The sequence below is a fragment of the Tinamus guttatus genome, unplaced genomic scaffold, assembly GCF_059628265.1.
Source record: "Tinamus guttatus ecotype Peru unplaced genomic scaffold, ASM5962826v1 Tinamus_guttatus_pri_ptg000498l, whole genome shotgun sequence".
In the NCBI taxonomy this organism is placed as follows: domain Eukaryota; kingdom Metazoa; phylum Chordata; class Aves; order Tinamiformes; family Tinamidae; genus Tinamus; species Tinamus guttatus.
Window position 1 is genome coordinate 617,458 of NW_028289032.1, and position 23,414 is coordinate 640,871.

General features: G+C 43.7%; 1 pseudogene; it reads right to left on the reverse strand.

The window, feature by feature from the left end:
- Positions 1 to 13,832: 13,832 nt before the first annotated feature.
- LOC148592859 (uncharacterized) overlaps positions 13,833 to 23,414 on the reverse strand; it is a 66,287-nt pseudogene continuing 56,705 nt past the window's right edge.

Genomic DNA, 23,414 nt, shown 5'->3' on the forward strand with positions numbered 1-23,414 from the left:
TCTCTCCAATTGCTGGGGGACGCAGCCCCCCTTTTATCCTAATTTCCCGACCGAGGGACGCCCTCTCCTTTTCCCCATTGGCCAAGGTACTCAGAAGTTACAGCCTTCCCAGCCTGCCTACACCGAACTCCTGCCTCCTGCCATCTGTTCTCACCTAAGGTCCCCTGACTCCTTTGTCCCCCTTGCTGAAGAATGTGGGGGAATTCCCCTATTTCCCTCCTTTGTAAAGGCCCCCATCTCCTTGCAGATGGCTCTTTTTGTCCTTCTGGGCTCATGGCTCCACTCAGTCTCCCCTCCCTTTGTCCTGCTCTTCAGCCAAACTGTGGAGAAATCCCCTTACTGATGAATACATAAACTTGAGCATTCCGCTCAATCCCTCCTCTTTTTTTTTTTTTTTTTTTTTTTGCTCCTTTGGACAATATTTGTTTTTACAAACCCCTATGCCCATCTCTAGAAGCATAACGGACTCTGCATAGGTTATTCACTAACAACCTGCATTCAGTAGGTCTAGTACCCATGGGTAGTCTTCATATCCTCCTGGACTCCCACGGACCCAGCAACCCAGCGTTTATTTTCCAGACCCACTCCCAGCCAGCGGTACAGATCTACGGAGAGTTAGCCAGGGCTTTCCATCCTCTTCCTTCAACTGAGAAGTCCAGACTTCTGGAGTCTTGGAAATCTTAACTCTGGTATGATGAGTCCATCCGTGCTCAGATGTCTTGATTGATGTGTCTGTGGTTAGTAATACCTGATAAGGTCCACGCCACTTTGCTAGCAGTGGTGCATCTTTCCATTCTTTGACCAAGACCCAATCCCCTGGTTGGATATCATGGACTGCAAAATCCAAGGGGAGGGTCTGTGCGAGCTGGGCTTCCTGTCATTGGGAATTATGCCAGACTGACAGCTGAGACCACTTACTGGTATGCGCACCTGCGCACCCAGGAGGGAAAGTTATGTGACTGAAGGTGGAGTTTGTCCGCCCCTCGGTCTGCCTGCTGGCACGTACTGGCCCTACATGGCAGGATGCACTGGGCATAAACAGACAGTGCAGAGAGGCGGGGGGTGAGACTCCTAACACCGAAGCCTACGTTGTCTCCGCGGGGACGCCCGCCAAGTTAGGAGCCTGTCAGCAACCCTTTAATCTGCCAACTCAAGAGAATGTTCAGTCTCAGTATCCTGCTGGCAAGTATTACCTCAAGAGTAATTATTCATACTTTGCTTCTTTAATGTGCTTTCACCTGAATAGAGGCTCGCTGTAGCCACCTTCTTTTGTGTGATTATTGCCAAATCCCAAGCCCATTCGCAACCTAATTGGCAACGAGGATGGGCTTTGGCAATTGAAACAGTGGAACTCACTAGTGCAGTACACAGCTACGTGAGGTCGTGCCACTGGATAGAAACTGTGTTTGTGCTGTTTGTGTGTGTGGTCTTTAGATCTTTATTGTGTAATATATATCAGCAGAGAGGGCTGACTAAGCACAACAAGAAAGTGCAGAATTTGAAAGCGGGAAAGCCAGGAATAACTCAGACTATGGCGTCCCCCCCACCAGTGGAGGACTGGGAGCCGTACTCTGACTTGTATCCTTGGAAAGAGACTAGGGAAATACTTCAGCATAGGAAACAGGAATGAAGCGACGGCCAAGCTCCAGTGTGACTGACACGGAAGGACCTGCAACAGTCCTTACAAATTGTAAAAGCCTCAATTGCTACTGGAGCGGAGGCCTCCTTAATATATGGAAATCCCAAGCAATTTCTGAGGAAGAAACCAAATTGAAGCTATGCAAACATAAATAGAAATGGAAATAGAGAACCTTCCAAAATGATTGGGACATCTTAATAATCGATTTAAAAGACTGATTTTTCACCATACTATTGCATCCTGAGGACCATGACATAGTGGAACGTATGAACCAAACGCTGAAATGCCAGCTACAAAAACAAAAAGGGGGAGAATTGGGAATTATGCCTGCAGAGAGATTGGCAAAAGCAGTATATGTTTTAAATTTTGGGGATTACCCCAGGACAGCCTAGTCCCTCCGATGGTCAAACATGGGGCTGGACTAAAGGGAGTCCTGACAGAAGTAAAGTCGGGTCCGTGTAAGGTGATGTTGAGAGACTGGAACACGGGAAAATGGACGGGACCTTTGGACTTGATAACCTGGGGGAAAGGGTATGCTTGTGTCATTACAAATACTGGAACCAGATGGGTGCCAGCAAAATGGGTGAGACCTTGGCTGGAAGCAAACTCGCATAGATCAGACGTAGCAGGCAAGCAACTGGTACCCTAGCTGTGGAAAATGTGAGCCTGCAGAACAACAACATGGGAGGAAGAAGTGTTACCGTTGTTATTAGTTGTATATTGTAGCTTTTAGGAGGTAGTATTGCTTTTAACGCTATTATAGGGGTTAATGCTGCTTTTAGTGCTAATGGGTATGTTATGCTTCTTAGGCGGATTGTTAATTACAATTTATTACGTGGATGAGGAATTTCGGGATGATTTCTCTCATTAATTAGAAATGTTGGGATGGTGTTGTTGATTCTATATTGCATTCTACTAGTCGTGCCTTGCTTATTGAAATGTGTATCCAAGATGATTGAGAATACTGTAAAGAAGGTTTGGCTGGCTACAATCACTGATCAAAACGGGTTTGATGATTCTGCTAATTTTCTTGTGGATTTTGGTTGTCGTTCCCTGCCTGATTAAGTGTCTGAGACAGACGGTGGACAAGGCGATCAAAGACATATTTTGGGTGAACCATCAAGAATTCTGGCTTGCTCAAAAACAAGAAGGGGGAGTTGTGGGATTTCTGAAGGCCAGTGGTCATGCTGTGAGCAAGCCAGGCAGGCGCCAAACCTAGATAAAAGGGCAGATAGGTGTCAGACCTAGATAAAAGGGCAGATGGGCGCCAGAGGGGCACCAGGGTGCCGGACCCAGCTGAAAAGGATGAAAAGACTGTTGAATAAAATATAAGGAATTTGGCCGACAATCAGATAAGGAGTCAAAGAGTTGAGACAAACAGGTAGAGGGAGACGGTCGTTAAATGTAAGGACACGTGGACACTGCTAGTTAGCCTATCACACTGTATAGTTAGATGCGTAGACACGGGGTCTTAACCAATCGTTGTAAAGAAGCGCTCGCGTGTACGGGGAAGTCTTGCATATAAGCGCAATTGGAACCCTGAATAAACTGGCACTGCTTGATCACATTGATCGTGTCTGTGGTGTCCGAGACCCCCGCGTCGACACCTGTCGGAGAGACTTCACAAGAGAATGTATTCTGGCCACATATTGCTTTAAATATATATCACTTATCTCCACCTCCTTGCCAGGTTGGGTGTTAGCAGGATAGGGAATCCCAAACATTATTTCAAAGGGGGACAGTTGAATGTCTCCCCTTGGTTTTGCTCTTATTCTTGCTAAAGCTAATGGTAGAAGTCGTGTCCATGGCATCTTAGTTTCTAACACCAATTTCAAAAGATGCTTTTTAATGTTCCCATTCATCCTTTCCACTCTACCAGAACTCTGAGGATGCCAAGGGGTATGCAAGTCCCATTGAATCCCTAGGGCAGTCATGACACCTTGAAGGACCTTTCCTGTAAAATGAGTGCCTCTGAATCTATTGCCTCTACCAACCCATATCTTGGAATTATTTGTTCTAAGAACACCTTAATTACAGATCCAGTTGTTGCTGAGGCAGTTGGAAATGCCTCAGGCCATCCCGTCAACTGACATACTATTACCAGAAGATACTTAATTCTTCTGGTGGAAAAGACATCTTTTCTGGTAATGGCTGGACTATCGGTAGGAGAGGGAGGATCTTAGATACTTCTGGTAGGAGTGCTGCTTTTTGAGCTTCTTCATCAGCCAATCGATTGCCTACCTCCTGCTCTGAGTGTCCTGTCTGATGTCCCCTGATATGAATTAGTGAGACCTTCTTGGGGAAGTTCATCACCTCCAACAGGCGAGCAATCAGATCGTTAATACAATTCTGCGGTTTGGGCTGACCAGGCAGACGGCAGCTTTCCGCCTCCTAGCAGCTTCCTCCCCTTAATGATAGCATATCCTGTAGCCCGTTTCCCTTCTATTACTCTTGAAGATCCATCAATAAACACATTGTCCCCATCTGGCCAAGAAATATCTCTCAAATCTTCCCTAGGTCAAGTCTGGAGATCCGCCACCCTCCGTGCTTCTCCCTTGGGGCCAGTCAGGCAAGAAGCTGGGTTAAACCCTCCCCCGCTTCTTAATTTTAAATCTCGTCATCCATTCAGAAGCCCCTTCAGGTAGCAATGCCCCAACCAGGTATGGGACCTTGACAACATGGGATCCCCCTGTGGTCAGTTTTCAGACCTCAGTTACCATTAGGGCTGTACCTGCGCAATTCTGCAGACAATAAGGCCACTCCTTAGCCACTGGGTCTAACATTTTGGAAAAATAAGCTATTGGTATTCGCATGCCTCAATGCTTTTGCACTAAAATTCCCTTGCCATGGCTCTGTTTGACATCCACATATAATTCAAATTCTTTCTCTGTGTCCCGAAGAGCTAAAGCCAAAGACTTGGTCAATTTATCTTCTAATTTTCTAAAGCTCTGTTCTCCTTCTCATGTCCATACCACAACATTGGGGCTGTTTTGGGTTAAACCTCCAGCCAAAATATGCTCCAAATATATATATAATATACATATATATATATATATATATATATATATATTTCCCCCGACACCCTAAACCCTTTTTGGGCCAAGAAATTGAGTAACTTCACAGCAGTTGCCTTCACCACCCTCTCTTGTTCACCTGATAGGGGCAAGTCATACTGTGTCAGGGATTGCAGCTGGTCTGTGAAATCCCTGGCTCCCTTAGCAGAGAATGTTAACCTTGAGAAGATTAGAATGTATCTATGAGATAGGGAGTTCACACCAAGACAGCAGACAGTTATTAACAAGTTTAAGGAGGTTTGGCCACGGAGCAGAAACTGGCCAAGCTAAGAATCATCCAATCATAAATCTGTTACTAGCTACTGTCCTTTGTAGCCCTCACCAATAAGCAGCAGCCATGACGAGGAGAGCTGGGTATAAATAATGTACCTAAAAAAGAATAAAGCATAGTTTGCATTGCATCTACCCCAGTTGTTTGTGTTTTTGGCCGCCACGACTGCGACAACTGGTGACCCCGACGTGATAATAATAAGTGGACCGCCTGGCGACTGGCGGTGGTGGTGGAGCCCGGCGGAACTTGAGAGCAGCAGGGAAGCTGCGTGGTCTGGACCTGTGATTTGACTCCTTGTGAAGGTGAGCCGCCGGGAACGGGATTGACACCTCTTGAAGGTGCGAGTGGGACTGTCACCTCTTGAAGGTGCGAACGGGACTGTCACCTCTTGAAGGTGCAAACGGGACTGACACCTCTCGAAGGTGCGAGCGGGACTGTCACCTCTCGAAGGTGCGCTGCAGAGAGCGGAAATACACAGATATGGGGCAAAACCTGACAAAGCAGGAAGCCCTAGTTTTATCTACATGGAAGACCTTACTTACTCAGAGAGGTATTAAAGTTACTGACTATGAGTTACGCCGCCTGTTGCTCTGGTGCCGAGGACAGAGGTTTGAAGCCACTTCAGCTGTTGCATTTAGTGTGAGCGCTTGGCAGAAGGTCGGTGATAAGCTGTGGGATGACCTTTCTAGAGGCTCTAAAGAGGTAGAGGGTTTACCTACTACTTGGCGACTGCTGCAGGACACTTTGGAGGATTGGGCAGCGGAGCACAACCAGGAGAGCATTCCTGTGATGCTGGAAAGTACCCCTCTATTGGGGGAAGACAGAGAGGACCAGGAGAAGCATCCTTCTCCTATAGAGTCTGTGACGGAGCAAATGGACGCTTTGCAGTGCTCCACGGGCGCCTCTGGGTCATTGAAACATGAAACCAACTTGAGTCGTAAGTACCCCTGGCCTGATGAGCTGGTTAAGATGCGGCGACGGGGGAAGTCTCCCAGTGAGTTTTTGCCCCCCCTCTATAAGACACCTGCGCAACAGTTGGCCGAGTGGAAGGCTTTAAATAAACCTGTGCTTCCCTCTGCTCCTCCTGGAGAGGGGGAGAAAGAAAATGATGAAGAAATCCGCAGTAAAAAACGTTTCCCACCCCCCCTCCCCCATGACTCCTCGGATGAGGAGGAGGAGGCGGTTTCTGCTGTTCGTCCTTCTGTGAAAGAGACTATAGGGAGTTCTCAATGTCGGACCTTGAGATTAGCAGCTGAACCCTGGACTCTCCCGCCCGTCACGGTGACTGTGTTGCCGCGGCAGCCTGGCAAATTCTGGGATCAGGTTAGAAAAATAGGCAGCCGAAATGGGGCAATGGGATTTGTTAGATGAGATCGGTTACCCCTCAGAGGCCTCCACTCAAGTTGTCGGCTGTGGTTTGGAAGCTTTTCCTGTGTTTAAGGTGGCCCCCGACTCTGGAAGAAGGGATGAACATAGCACGATTGCCTGGAAAGTAGTGCAAGACCTGCAGACATGTACATCAAAATATGGTATTAACTCTTCAGAGGTAATGCGGCTGATTCGAATTATTAATGCGGATCTTTTAGCCCCGTATGATATAACTCATCTTGCTCAGATTCTGTTCCAGCCTGTAGAGAATCAAGTGTTTATGGCACACTGGAGGAGATTAGCTGAGCGGGCTGCACTAGACAACATGCGATTGCCGCAAGGAGATCCGCGGCAGGGAGTTGGGGTTGACGCTTTGATGGGAACGGGTCTTTTTGCTAACCCTGATCTTCAGGCTCAATGGTACCCTAGTATTCTTGCACAGGCACAACGTTTAGGTATGTCAGCTCTGACACGAACTATGGAGCTGGCCTCGCCCCGTCCTAGATATACAACAATCAAGCAAGGGGTTAAAGAGCCATTCTTACAATTTGTTGAACGGATTGCTACATCATTAGAAAAACAAGTAGAGGATGATGATTTGAGAGAGAGACTGTGCACTCAGCTAGCTAAAGATAATGCTAACGACGATTGTCAGAAAATAATTGAAGCAATGCCAGGGAATCCAACTATTCCTGATATGGTAACAGCTTGCTCAAGAGTGGGAACAATAACACATAAAATGACTGCTCTAGCTGCAGCTCTTCGTCCCAATCCCAAGTGCTTCGGGTGCGGTCAGGAGGGGCATATCAAGGCTGCTTGCCCGTTTCAGAATGCAGCTGCTAAGCGAAAAGGCAAAGCGGCAAGGCATTTTGCCAAGCCTGCGGACAATACTTGTAATTGATGTGGTCAGATAGGGCATTTTGCCAGACACTGTCGATCTAAATTCCATATTAATGGCTATTCTTTGACGGGAAACGAGGAAGCAAGCGCGAGGAGGCGCGCGGGGACACAAGTACCTCACACAGCGATTCCATGCATGAGAGCACCTCCGATGGCTTATCCCTCTGCGACCATCTCACAGAGAAAACCCGTGGATCAGCAGGCATGGATGAATGACTAGAAGGAGGCTTCGGTTCTACAGGTCCACCTCAAGTTTTCTGGTCGCAAACTGTATCAGCACAGAGGCCACAAATGACGTGTACCGTCTCCAACAAAGGCTATTCACCATCAGTGTTGAAGATTATGGGTTTGTTGGACACTGGGGCTGATGTAACTATTTTCTCTCAACATTCCTGGCCGTCATCTTGGCCCATTGTGAACACTGGGATGGGTGTAGTAGGGCTGGGGGGATCCACTCAAGGGGCCATGTCTCTTGTACCTGTGCTGATCACCAATCCTGAAGGGCAAATAGCAACGATCAAACCATACATAACCTCTGCACCCCTGAACTTGTGGGGAAGAGATTGTTTAGGACAATGGGGCGTTAGGATTACGACGGATTTTTTGACGGGGGCCACTGTGTTGCAGGGTGTTCATCGACCCACACTTGCTTTAACCTGGTTAACTGACAGGCCTGTGTGGGTGGATCAGTGGCCCCTAGCAGAGGAAAAGTTGCAAGCCCTGCAAGAATTGGTGTCAGAACAGCTTGTGACTGGGCACATTGAACCCTCTCACAGTCCTTGGAATACCCCTTGGATCATCCAATCATAAATCTGTTACTAGCTACTGTCCTTTGTAGCCCTCACCAATAAGCAGCAGCCACGACGAGGAGAGCTGGGTATAAATAATGTACCTAAAAAACAATAAAGCATAGTTTGCGTTGCATCTACCCCAGTTGTTTGTGTTTTTGGCCGCCACGACTGCGACAATACTGCAATAACCTGGCTCCTGGGCGGGGATAAATTCCTTCAGTATTTTCTGCAAGGCTTGTCCAAATAGGACCGGTGCCTTGGTGTATCCTTGCAGGAGGACTGTCCATGTCAATTGCTGTTTTATCATTTTTCCTGGAACTGCCCACACTTCTGAGTTCACTTCAGCCTAGCTTTATCAGACACTTTGCACAAAGTTACAGTAGTGCTAACTTCTTTATCATCCCCCACAATATCAATTGACATTCCCAATCCAGCCATCAACTCCAACCCCTCAGCAGATTGCCTCTCTCTTTTGTTATATAGATTCCTCTACATGTTGCCCTTAACCATATTGACGCACATTCCTTCTCGATGAGACCCTTCTCAGTATCACTGAGATACTGGCACAAAACCTGACAAAGACTAGGATTGTCATCCGACCCTACAGGGGGCCACCTAAATCCCCCTGGTAACTTATATTCTGGCCAAACAAAACAATATTTTATCATTAGTTCCTTGGTTATTTCTGGGGGAATGCACAAGTTATCCCAAACCCTCAAAAGTCTCCCCAAGGGACTATATGGGGATAAGTCGAGGTCATCATTCCTTTTCCCAGTATCCTCTTTTGGCTTCTCTTTGCTGCCCTCCCTGGATGTCCATATCGGGGTCGTCACCCCTTTTGTTCCCCACTGTCCGATAGTACTCACCAGTGAGATTTCAATGGTCCTTTCCGTCAAACCTGGTCCTTTCCGTCGGACTTTAGCGCTACCCGGAGGTCCTTTCTGTCAGACCTAGTCCTTTCCGTCAGACTTAGCGCTACCTGGAGGTCTTTTCCTTCAGACCTAGTCCCTTCCATCAGACCTAGTCCCTTCCGTCACACCCCTTGAGGACCCCCTCCCGGTCCTACCTGCGGATCCCCCTGATCCGCTTCTCGTCTGTCTCCGGACAGTCTCGGGAACCCAATCAGTCGTCCGGTGCAGGCTGCCGTCGAAGGGAGTCAATCATCAAAAGCTTTGGTGAGGCGCACTGTTGACTCTCATCGCCGTCTGCCGTTCCCAGAAGGTGGAAGGATCCCGGACGAGCCCCCAATTGTGCGGAAAATCTCGCTGTCAAGAACTGAATGTCCAAAAAGGAGACAGAGGAGTCCTAAAACTTTATTCGAATAAAGGGAGAGTCCACCGGGCATATCCCTGTGGGGTCTCTCCAATTGCTGGGGGACGCAGCCCCCCTTTTATCCTAATTTCCCGACCGAGGGACGCCCTCTCCTTTTCCCCATTGGCCAAGGTACTCAGAAGTTACAGCCTTCCCAGCCTGCCTACACCGAACTCCTGCCTCCTGCCATCTGTTCTCACCTAAGGTCCCCTGACTCCTTTGTCCCCCTTGCTGAAGAATGTGGGGGAATTCCCCTATTTCCCTCCTTTGTAAAGGCCCCCATCTCCTTGCAGATGGCTCTTTTTGTCCCACTCGCTCATGGCTCCACTCAGTCTCCCCTCCCTTTGTCCTGCTCTTCAGCCAAACTGTGGAGAAATCCCCTTACTGATGAATACATAAACTTGAGCATTCCGCTCAAGTGTCTCCTCAGCAGACAGGGCCCTGAGCAGGAGAGGCGGGAGCTGCAGCCACTCAGCCAGCGCGTGACCAGGCAGCTCATTGGGCGGCCTCGCGCGCGGTCGGAGCGGGATCACCTGCCTGATTGGCTGGTTGGGTTGCTGGGCTCCACATGCTGCCGGGCAGGGCGGAGGCTGCTCCCTGTGGAAGCTCTATAAGTGGCATTTAACCCTAAATAAAGTTCTGTGGCTCACCCTCGCAAGGACCCTGCTCCTCAATGCGCCCGCAAGCAAGTACACAGCTGTTTTCACTGCTCAAGAAAGATACCACGCTTGCATGCATATAACCTAGGAATTGCTTAATATTTAGCAATTTAGCAATCATGATAGCATAAAAGGAAGTTTACCACCAAACCTTCTCTTCCCCCTAACCCCAACATCTGTACCTGTTTCAAGAGTTATTTGTAGAGCCATTTTCAACTTCTGGTACTCTTGAAGAGGAGTGGATTACAAGCATGAAAATGAGGGAGGTAGCACCTACCTTAATACCTCACTTCAAAACAAATTTCCAATAGGATAAGGACATTGGACACTGAGCGGAATGCTCAAGTTTGTGTATTCACCAATAAGGGGATTTCCCCACAGTCTGGCTGAAGAGCAGGACAAAGGGAGGGGGGAGACTGAGCTGAGCCATGAGCGAGTGGGACAAAAGAACATCTGCCAAGGGGTGGGGGCCTTTACAAAGGAGGGAAATAAGGGAATTCCCCCACATTCTTCAGCAAGGGGGACAAAGGAGTCAGGGGACCTTAGGTGAGAACAGATGGCAGGAGGCAGGGAGTTCCGTGTAGGCGGGCCGGGAAGGCTGTAACTTCTGAGTCCCTTGGCCAATTGGGAAAAGGAGAGGGCGTCCCTCGGTCGGGAAATTAGGATAAAAGGGGGGCTGCGTCCCCCAGCAATTGGAGAGACCCCACAGGGATATGCCTGGCGAACTCTCCCTTTATTTGAATAAAGTTTTAGGACTCCTCTGTCTCCTTTTTGGACATTCAGTTCTTGACAGCAAGATTTTCCACACAACACTGACCTAAAGCGGTCACACATCCTATTATATAAACTTCAGTTGCCAAACAATGACATTGTGACACATTTGTCACTAACTGTATTTCATAATTTCATAATTCTCGAATACTTGAGTTTTTCTCAAATTGATGTTTTGAAAGGGAATGAGATGAAAGACTGCTATATTTTGATCCAAGGTTTTCCAAGCAGAAATAAATGCATTAGATGTGTTCTGCATACATCTCCGGAAGTTTCAAACATGGAACCCTATCAGAATAACAACAAAGCATTTGTAATACCTCAGAAAAATAGCATAAGTCTTTAGACAAATGTTTGGGGGAAAAAAAAAAAAGGCAAACGGTTAAATTCAAAAGCCTTGACACACCATCAGGGAATTAACTGTAGTATAATCTCTACTCTGTAGTAAACTCTCCTCTTTCTGTACAAGTTACCGATTGAGTAAACCTCAAAGACAACATATAAATTTGCCTGACTTGTCACATTAGTCCTTCTCTGTATCTTTCTCCAGGATCATTACAAATTTTCAGACAAGAAGCCCATAACTGCACAAAGTTTCAAGATGCACAGATTTAATAAAATGGGAGAAATTTGTCTTTTCTAGCCTTTCACTATTAGTTTCTGTTAGTAGATGTACTTTTGTGTCTCCCTAGGGCATGCTGAAAAGGCCCAGCACTGGGCTGCTGCCTCCAGTGGCACTGCCCCATCCCAGGGGGACAGAGGCCAACCTACCAGGTGTCTCCCAGCTGCATCTCACTGCCTGCCCCTCAGCTGCTGCTGCACACATGTATCCTGGTTGCATGTGCTGTGTATGCATGCATCTTGCGGGTGTGCTGCTGCTGCACAGAGATCAGGGAGGCAAGGTTGCCAAGGGCAGCACTACCTTTAGTTAGGCCTCTCCCTTCAGAATTTGTGCTGGCTTGACAACAAGGACAAACTGCTGCAAGGAAAGACATTTTCTCTCCCTGACATATCTCTTGCATCCTTTTGCCATCACATCATCTAAAACATCACTGCTACAGGCAGAAGTGATGAGGGAGGCAGGGTTCATATGCTTCCTTGGTCCCATTTGACACATTCTCCTTGGCTGTGCCCATAGCTCAGGCAATGCAGCCCCACTCACCAAGTGCCAGGATGACTTGTTCCCTGAAGGGGCAACTTCTGAACTTACATGGGTTTTTGCTTTGCTATGTGTCAGCTTTTCACAGTCCCAGTTCTAACACACATTTGAGATCGGCAGCTGTTAGGTAAGTAGCTTGTTTCAAAAATAGCTTGGAAACACTTTGAATTATCCACCGCTTGGCATTATAGGTACAAAAGTGCTTTTACTTTAAGAACTGAGACAGACCTTATTAAGAGATATTTCTCTTAATATTCCTGCAAATAATGAGGAAAGACTAAGCGAGCAGGGCCTGTTTAGCCTGGAGAAAAGAAGGCTGAGAGGAGATTTGATTAACATGTTCAAGTACCTGAGGGGTAACTGCTAGAAAGCAGCTCCGCAGAGAGCGATTTGGGAGTCCTGGTTGACAAGAAGTTACCCATGAGTCAGCAATGTGCCCTCCTGGCCAAGAAGGCCAAAGGGATCCTGGCCTGTATGAGGAGGAGCATTGCCAGCAGGTTGAGGGAGGTGATCCTCCCCCTCTGCTCAGCTCTGGGGAGGCCGCACCTGGAGTATTGGGTGCAGTTCTGGGCTCCCCAGGACAAGAAGGACATTGAGCTTCTAGAGAGGGTCCAGCGGCGAGCCACCAAGATGATTAAGGGACTGGAGCATTTGTCATATGAGGAAAGACTAAGCGAGCAGGGCCTGTTTAGCCTGGAGAAGAGAAGGCTGAGAGGAGACTTGATTAACGTGCTCAAGTACCTGAGGGGTGATTGTAGGGAGAATGGGGCCAGACTCTTCTCCGTGGTGGCCGGTGACAGGACAAGGGGTAATGGGTGTAAGTTGAAACGCGGGAAGTTCCACCTCCATGTGAGGAAGAACTTTTTTTACTGTGAGTGTGCCAGAGCTCTGGAACAGGCTGCCCAGAGAGGCTGTGGAGTCTCCTTCTCTGTAGATCTTCCAAAGCCGCCTGGATGCCATCATGTGCCATGTGCTCTGGGTGTCCTTGCTGGAGCAGGGGGGGGGTTGGACTAGATGATCTCTAAAGGTCCCTTCCAACCTTAACCATTCTGTGATTCTGTAAAGAGCAACTCCACCACCTCGCCTTCCTGGCCTGTCCTTCCTGAAGAGCCTAAAGCCATCCATGGCCACGTTCCAGTCATGAGAGCTGTCCCACTGTCGCAGTTGCTGCGCTCCTCCATGCTGGCTGCGCTGCAGGTCTTCTCCTGCGCTTCCTCGCGCTGCAGCTTCTGACCTCGGCCAGAACCCCCAGTGCCACGTCCACCAACTCTGCCTCGGTCATGCAGTAGATGGTTGCTGCCCTGGCCAGCCCCTGCCCCTGGCCAGCCCCTGCCTCTGCCGCTGGTACCGCCGGGCTGCCGTGGGGGGAGGCCCGGCCGGTGCTGCAGGCTCTTCCGCCGCTGCCATCCAGGCGGGCCACAGCTACTGGCTGCCTGCTGCCATCTTGTGTACCCGCCTGGAGAGAGGGGGCGGTCTGCGCAGGGCTCCGGGCATGCGCTCCGCCCCGCAGAGGTCATGGCCGCCTCCGGGGGCGCCAGCCCCCGAGCCCACCGGCAGACCAGCCGCAATCACCGACATCCCACCATGTCTCAGTAATTGCGATGAGATCATGGCCCTGCAATCGCACACGCATCTCCAGTTCCCCTGGTTTAATCCCCATGCTGCGTGAATTTATATAGAGTCATTGAAGTTGGGCTCCCAATGTGCTTCCCATTCTAGCTGGGGCAGCTGCACCTTGCCTGAGTGGGCCTTCAGAAGTTCTCTTATTTTCCCATCTAGCCTCTTCAGGCTTAGGGCGCCCTTCACAGGCTCTGGAGTTAGGCTGCTGCGAGTGGCATGACAGGCCATCACCTAGCCCGTAACCTGCTTCCTCGATGATACTTCCCCACCCACCTCGAATCTAGTTTAAAGCCCTCTCGATGAGCCCTGCTAGCTCATGACCCAGGACCCTCTTCCCCCTTTGAGAAAGATGGATCCCATTAGATTCCATCATGCCTGGTGCCATGTAAGGCTTCCTGTTGCTGAAGAATCCAAAGTTATGGCAATGACACCAGCCACGGAGCCACGTGTTGATGGACTGTATCCTCCTGTTTCTTTCTATGTTGCTGCCAGCACCGGGAAGAATGGAAAAGAAAGTGACCTGCACGCTTGAGTTCCTGATTGTCTGCCCCAATTCCCTAAAGTCCCTTTTGATCATCCTCAGGCTGCGCATTGCCGCTTCTCCTCCTCCCACATGTAGGCCCATCAATGGATAATAGTCAGTGGGTCTAACCAGGCTGGGAAGTTTCCTGGCGACATCCTTAACCCGGGCCCCAGGAAGGCAGCAGACCTCTCTTAGGGGAGGGTTGCGCCTACATATCGGACCCTCTGTACCCTGAATTGAGGAATCCCCCACGACTATAACCCACCTTTTCTCCCCCATGCCTGTGGTCACAATACGTGGGATTTGTCTTTCTGATTGTATTACTATTTTTGGAGGAGAGGGATTCTTGCCTACCCTATCTACTGAGTGCCCTTTCTCCTGCAGGGCCTCGTATCTATTGGCTAGTATGGTAAAGTCAAGGTACAGTAAATGTCAGTATGACACCATATCACCCCAGACCACAAGGTTCCTCTGTAGCCTCTCCACTGACAATACACGCACAAAAAAAAAAAAAAAAAAAAAAAAAAAAAGAGAGACTGCATGGTATCAATTGTCCATTTGGTTTTCCAGTTCCTTTGAGATATGAAATATGGTATCGATCTGCACTGACCTTCCAAGAAGTGTTACATATAAATGTTATCTCTTTTATGTGTTTTAAATACAGCCTAAAAGTTCTTTGCAAAGCTATAGAGGTACATGGATCAATGTGCACAAGAGAATACAGAAATAGCTCATACTTAATAATGTTTGGGCTATGAAGGTCAGAAAAAAACCTAAATGATTACTTTTGTAATGCATTATATTTTGTAATGTATTTTAAGACCACGGAGATTTATTATTCATCTTATCTGATCTCTAAAAAAACACCAGTTATAGCTTTTCACCAGATGTCTCCTAAATGAAATCAAAAATCAATCTGGCTTTTAGATACTCAACATGGGCTAAAATTTGATGTTTTGAAAATTTTTTAGCTCTAACTCAGTATAAGAAATACACAATCTATTTCTAGTATGAATTTATCTATTAGCACCTCCACATCATTTCATCTTTATCATTATCAGAAAAAAAATTATCAATATTCTTTTTGAACAACCACTACCCAAAGACTTCATTGCAGAAGTGAAACTCCCAGGCAACAAATTCTGGAGTGAAGCAGGCAGTGACTTTCTCTTCAGAGTAAGCGGCCTCATTGAGAGAGTCACTGAGACCTCCTGCACACCACTATTTCCTACTGAAGCTCAGGCAAACCCTGCCTTAACACACTGGCGGTTGTGAATGCCATCTAAACTGGACAAGTCTCTGCAGGGGTTCAGGCATCTGACATCAGGGCTATGTGCAGGCATCCCTAGGTGCATTAGTAGCATTTTCTTCTCCAATTTCCTGTAGATATTCAAAAATCCTCCTTAAAGATATAAATTAACAGAACTGATTTCACACTGTATCAGTATAGTAAAAACATGGTAGACACTGATATTACAAATACCCATTCTAAAATTAACTTTACATAGCAGTTAATTATTCACAGGTCTTTTATACCAAAATTCAAACAAGACATAAATGTTATTTTGACTAAATAAGACAAATGAAACCACGTGTATCCTGAGCAAGTCTGCCAACCCTCAACAAATAAAAAGTATCTCTTTCTGCACTGAACCAGAGATCAAAGTCTCTGATAAATCATCATCGAAAAACAAGGGTAGTGATCATGTGAAAGATAAAAGCTAGGTAATGACTGAAAAAAACAGTTAGCATGTGAGAAGACACTTATAAGACTCATGTTGAAGTGAATTTGTGATATCCAGTATTCCTCCAAAATTAAATATGTATTTCTATTTTTACACACATTTTAGCAATTATAAAGTTGCTGCTGAGCAGTTTCATTATGAAAATTAAGACAGCTATTTTTATGGAAAAATGTTTGTTTTCAATGTTGACACAGTGAATATATTCAACATCCTGCCTCAAGCCTGTGCTATCATTATAGTCTGTATAAACTACAACACTCCATTATAAAATGGGACAGCAGTATTAGACAACAGCCTGATACACAGTTCAGAAATCTTCCAAAAACAGCCATGCTTCATCCACACTTCAGCATAATATTGCTCTCCAGATCAGGCAATGATGTCTCTCGTGAGAAGGGATTTGAGGCAGAAAGATAAAGAACTATGAACATGACTATGGAAAATGCAATCAGAGTCACCTCCAGTGACTATTAAACAGCCTCCCTTTCTCCTTCAAAGGAGTGCATGTTCATATTCACCATAATTTGCTTCCCAGGAAGATCAGCAGAATATTCATCTGTAGGCTTAAAAGCCTCCCTTATAAGAGATATCATTGCCTGACTAAGGCACCCTGTGGAACGGTATTTCTGATGAAAAGAAAATGCTAAGGAACATAACTGAGGCCTGATAGGAAGACAGTTTATCACTTGCATAGATAAAAGGGAGACCTCAGTCTGAGGGAGAAGGAAAGCATCCAATTGTGATGCTGGTAACCAATTGTCTGGGAAATAGAATAGCTAAAAAATAAAAATAATAGATTCCAATGTTCTACCTTCAACCTGGTTTCTTGACCTCTCTCTCACAGTCCAGATCCTTAACCAATTATTGTAAGATACCTGCTCAAAGGTCAATGACTTTTACACAGGAGAAAGATCTAAATAGTTGTTAACTGTCAACATTGAAGCATGAAAGTTTTTGATACAATGAAGAAAAGAAAGACAGGACATGACTATGCATAGTTTTTAGCTCCTGCACAGAGGCATATGGAAATGTTGTACCTTAAGCAACCTAGCATGCTCCCAAGCTGAGGAGACAGCTACATGTTATCTGAAGCTGGGTGGATATTTTCCACCCCCCCCCCAAAAAAAAACAAACAAACAAAAAAAAAAACCCACTGTATTGCATTGCACTCCTTAAAGGGAATTTAAAATCCTTGGCAGGGTTGTGATCACAGGTATTACAAGGGATTATAGACAACTTTGCAACAATTTATGTGGAGCATGGCATGAGATGTTATGTCAGCTGATGCCATCACATGTTCCACTAATAGCTACTAGACAGGATGTTGCAACCATTAAAAGTGATGGTCGAGATCATACAGTTCCAAGTGAAATGGAAAATCTACAATCTGTGTCCAAACATGGAAGAGGAAAAAAAAATGAGAAGCTCACAGCTTGACATCAATTCTATCTCACTGCAACATATTTGAATGTGAGGCAAACACATGAGGTCCACATCAGCAACAGCACCACTTTCTTTTCCAAATAGCTGGATGGGTATGACTGGTTGTAATGTTAAATAACAGAGGCAAAGTTTGTGGTTCTAGAAAAGAATAAATTCTGTCTTAGCTTCTTTCAATGACTGTGCAGAAAACCTCCCAACTATCTTACAAGTCCTTGGCTTCATAAAGGAACAAATGTGAAATAAATCTCTAGTTCGCAAATTGAAGATTTTTTTTTTTAATTACAGTGTGTTTGTTTTAGGGAAATAAAGAGCTCTACCATCAAGAAATTTCTCTAAAGAAAACAGAAGCACTATAAGCCCTTACTGTTGACTCCAGCACCTCTAAGCATTGAGAATCAAATTAAGCATTTAGTCTTCTGAATATAAGCTGTTAGTACCGAGAGAAAAAGAATATCAATTTACTGTGCTAGTCTGAAGAGTAGCTTAGAAATACAAGTTTTATTACAAGCACCAAGTTAAGCTATTATTCTTCATAGTTAAACAGTAATGAGGGAAATCAGTTCAAGACAGATAAAGAGGAAGTCACTAAATTAAGGAAGAAAGTGGCATGAAACTTGTGCTTCCTAAGTATTTGATATAAGTAGAATAAGGTGACATTCAGAAGCCTACTCCAATTGATGTAGCAACAGGATACCAGGAGAAACCCTCAGAACCTCCATCAGATTCTGCAGACTTGTCACTATATACTTCAGGAACTTGGGAAAGGCCCTCAGATCTTTCATGGTAGTAGCAGACACTGAAAGAGTATGCTTAACTGAGACTTAACTGAGGCAGCAGGGAGGATGCTACTTGAGATGCCACTGTACTGTAGTAGATGGAGATCAAGAGCATGGTTACATCCTTTCTTATCCCTGTGCAAAAAGAAGTATTTTGAGATGGCACAAATACAAATAATGTATACTGTAGAACAGCTTGACATCAAGGAACAAATGGATGTTGATAGACTGGGATTGATGTACATGAATAGGGATCATCTAGAACTGGTAGTACTGAATGCTGTATGCACTGTTTGAAAGTGTCACCAAGGAGACCCAAATATTTTCTGAGATTTTTTTTGTGTTGATGCTTGAATAGCCAAGGTCTCAGTTTCTGAGAACAATCCTCATTGATGGAGGATGAAATTCTAAGCTCACTTGTAGCATGACATTGTGTCAGGGTTGACTCCACTATTATTACAATAATCAAAATGCTAAATACTGAGGTTACTCAGGACCTCAGGGACCTTTGGCTGAACACATTTTTTCTTTACATTTTCTCAAGTAGTTCCCTTCTTCACAAATTATCTGTGGAATTGCCAGGATTTGCAGAGATCTCTTGCTATAGTTTGAGAGATAGGATAGCCCAGAGTATCCAGCTTTCTGACTAAACCTGATTCACCCTTTGGGGAGAAGGAAAAAGAAAAAAAAAAAAAGAAAAGAAAAAAAAAAAAGAAAAGAAAAAAAAAGAAGAAGAAAAAAGGACATAATACAGACTTTTTTTTTTCCCCTTCCCATGATAGTGAAGGATCCAAAGTTGGCATCTGTCTGACACCGGGGAAAGAACTGCCAAGAGGAAGTCTTTCATTGGCACCCTTTCTTACTCTACGTTTAAACCTCAGAACACATTGGGACATATCAGCTCATAGAACTAGAAACCTCAGTTTCAAATGGAAGGGGTTAGCTGGGTGACTGAAAAATGATAACTAGGGAAACATATAATTAGCAATAACTAGCAGCTTTTACCACTGGGAGCTTAACATGTTTTTAAAGGTCACCTTTGAGAAGAATTACATTTCAATGCAAATGCTGCAAGCTTGCATAGCTTTAAATAATCACTTAAGAACCACTGCATCAGATCAGAACAAAGGTCTATTTGGCCCAGCACTCTACCTTCAACAATGGCTAAGAGCAGGAAGAGCACAAGATATATGGTAACACTGCCACCAAGCACTCTCCCAACAATCTGCAGCTCAGAAACCAACTGAGGCAGAAGTGGTTTATAGATAATCACACCAAACAGAACAGAATCTGAGCAAGCATTAATGAGAAATAATATAGTACATAAAAATGAAAAATATAAACAGGAAAACATTTATGACTTCATTAATCTGTAACTTAGGAAATACATTTAATAACTCATAAGGTTAAAATTTTTAGCTTGTATAATTAATGTCTAGATAACAGGATACAATGTCATATTGATCCATAAGAATTATGACATTTACATAAAGGATTTACATACAAACTACTACGAAATATCAGTGCAACTATTTTAATATATTAAAATTATAAAATATTTGCTGGATCCATGCCCAATATCAATCTGTCTGCCTTTCTTAAATAACGCTCCTTATGAAATTCAACAGAAATATGCATTATAGTACTAGCTTCAAAGTTATGCTTCATGAAGAGGCATTTCATGATGTTTTTTAGTTTATTATAGTCATGGACCCTAAAATATAGAAGTTACTTGTTAAACTGTAAAAATAAATCCAAAATTAGAACAAAAAAGTTATATTAATATATTAATTTGTAAGGCATTCAAAAGAACTATTTTTATGCATTTACGTTAAAAAAAAAAGGAAGCTATCAAAAATACTGTGTTCTTGTCTGTTCTTTAATTTTAAAGAGAACTGGTCCATAAACTGCACAAACTATCATCATGTTATATATTAACTCAGCTTGTCCCAGGACTGTGCTGCAAATGTACCTGCCTCTCTCTCCTAAATGTGGATGAAGTACCCTGGATCTCCACAACCTCAGCACATTTATCTTGCAAATACTTTGAAAAGCTCCAACAACCATTCTTGATAAATGAACCTGGACATATTCTGCTTGGATGTACTTCCTCGAGTTTCTACAATTCTTCTAGAATCTCAAAAGAACTTTTGGAATCCCTCGAACAGGTGTGTAGATGGCCGCCCATCCTCCTCTGTCCTGTACAGATTCCCCAACAAAACCTTCAGTTGCTAAGATGACAAGCAAAACAATTTCACTGACTAATATGCATTCAGGAAGCTTCCTTGTGAGAAGTTTCTTGTTAGACAGCATGCAAACTAACAGATTTCTTCTGAACATGAATCACTGTGCTTCAGATAGCACACTTGTGACCAAAGATTTCAAACTATACCCTCATACACTGAGCTGTGCTGGTTTACTGTCCCTCTACTGGAGGTACTGTGCCTCTAGCATAAACAGCAGGATATACAATTGTGCCACAGCTGTCCCTCTTCACAGGTATTAGTGTCAGCCACTAATAAAGCTGGATTTGCACAAAGATCCTGAGGTGTCACATGGAGTAGACAAGATATCAGTATATTTACAGTTTACCACCCTTTCATGTTTTATACCAAAACTTCTGCAGAACGGGGGTAAAGACTCTCCAAGAGGCCAAAGGTAACACAAGCTGTCACAGTTAAATATGCAAGAATCCTGTCAGAGCCTTAATTTTTAAAATACCAAAACTTGTTGAACAGTTTAAAATCTTTCAACTTCCTATATATAAGCCATATGAACAAAACATTCCATTCATAAGGAACAAATGTTAATCACAAAAAACTCTAAACAGCTTGTGAAAAATCTGCCTGTACTATTTCAGGACAGATCTCAAAAGGCTTGTTAATTCAAACTTTTGTATCACAAACCTGGCTCACATATTATCAACTTGGAGGATGGCACATGCTCGTTTGTTTACATATGAATCTATGTAAATATGCCCAATTCCTTCACAATAAACTTATCTAGGGGATTGGTATGATCAGATCTGATTCACAAAGTTCTTCATTGTTTCACTTACATTTTCTTTGAATTGAGGCAACCTAAAAAAAGTTTTCATAATCCAGGAAAAGATTTAGGATACCATTGAGTTTATTTATTTATTGTCTTTTTTAATTAAAGAAACACTCTAATTTTCTTTGTGAAAGAAGACATTATTATTCTGCTTTTACACCACAGTCACTGTAGTACTAGATGTATTATACCAAATGACCTGTATTTCATCCTCATTTCCTAAATCCACAATGCATGAAGAAATTATTTGAACAGATTACAGATCTTGTTTTTTTAAGATATAAATATACGATATATGTGCATTTAATTACAACAGTTACCTTAATTTGGTGAAAGCCCACAACCAAGCAAGTTTTCAAACTAAAATTGTTCGTGTTGCACACTTTTCCTTTTAAAAGAAAAGATGTTGTGATTAATTGAAAATAATTACATCTGGTTTTGATTTTAAAACAGACATTTGCTGCTGTATACAAAGCAGTACAGCGTATTATGTAATGAATGATAAGCATTCAAGCTCTTAGTAGAATGCGATGTCAGAGAGCTTATCCACAGAAACAGCAATAGATTAAAGAGATTGGGAATGTACTGAATTTTTGAAGAAGAATTTAAAATAAAGAAAGTCAAGCTTAATGGTAATTTAGAAAATGCTAACTTTGATTTACATTTCCAAAATTTCTTCTCAAAAACCATAAACTAATGAGCAAATAATTGGAAAGTCTAATTGGTAAAAAGACCGTTCAGATGCTTTATTCATCACAGCTTTTATTTAATGAGCCTTCAGAAGGGAGGTTTGAGTTCATGGGGAATTAAAAGATAATTGACAATAAATTCCAGACAGGTCTGCTTTGGAAATTAAAATTTAATTCCCACTTTGCGAATTAAAATACATGTCTTATACAGACAGGTGCTGTCTTTATCAGAACTTTGCAGAATATTTAGATTTTTCAGGAGTAACATAGTGACTTAGAGTAAACCTATTAAGATTTACCTTATTTTACTCTCAGGGGAGTGAACAGAAGGAAAGACTTTTATCAAAAAATAGCTTACCTTGCTCAAGAAACAGATTTTACAAATCCCTAAAGAATATGTTCTTTATTGTGATTTCTACATTTTCAATCATCTCAAAGAAGTGAGAGAAAATCCTAAACAAGACCAGACATCTGTGTCTACAAGACCTTCAACACTCTAGTTCAGCAGATAATAAAATACAATTGTAGTAGGGAAGCAAGTCATAGCATCTTGGCTTCTGTGAGTTGTCTCGATCTGTTCAAGTATCTCTGTTACAGCTAACAATATTTTTAAGTGACCTTAGATATTACAGCTTTCAGAGAAACAAGAAATAAGAACTGCAGCAAATAGATCAGAAATTAGTCTACCCAGTTTAAGAATTAATATAATTTTAACTTTTTTCACATATTTCGATAAAGAGATAGCAGATCAAGATTAAGTACTGTCTACTTTTCATTCATTTTCACATTTAAAATATTTTAAAATCCCAGTGCATCCTTTGTGCATACTGACTTGCCACTTGCAAAGCAAAGCTATACAATTAAGAGAAGAAACAGCTAAGCAAAAGAAAAAAAAAAGCCACAATCATTTAAACAACTGCTAAAAAAGCCTATTTTAAAGCATCTGCACTTTTACTAGTATAAATGTAAGAATATTTTTGCATTCATATGTTTGTCAGCTAGAGATTTATTGCAATGATTATACACCAAAACATTTGTCTAAAACACAATATATTCCTGTAAAATAAACAAGTGTGGACGGCAGGTGTTATTTTGGCCCTTCTCATATACGTTCTGCAATATAACACTGCCATTGCTGACACTCCTGCATACTGTAGATATTCGTAAGAGGAGTTAGAGCACAGGAGATAGCCTAAGAAAGGCTAATATTAATGAAAGCTCAGGATCTAGCACACTGCTTCACATGCATCTATTTTGCTACTAGGTTACTTAGACATTCCTAGATCAAATGCCATGCATTCCACAGTAAATCAGTCACTTTCCTGTGACAGCATGCACTTTATGGATCATGACTATTACTCAAGGGCAGCTTTTCTCCGATTGGCAAGTTTACATTTAAAAAAACAAAGGCAAGCTGTAGTCAAATAATCAATGCTCAAAAAAAAAAAAAAACTTAAAAAATCTGAGTTAAAGAGAAATAAACAGAACCTTTCCTAAGACAATTTCAGAACCCAGTCTACAACATTTTCTGAAAAAATCCTGGAAACAGATGTTAATTTCTCCCCCCAATGGAAGGCTAAATAAAATACACCTGTTAAGCAAACTGTCAAACAAAGAAAGAGGA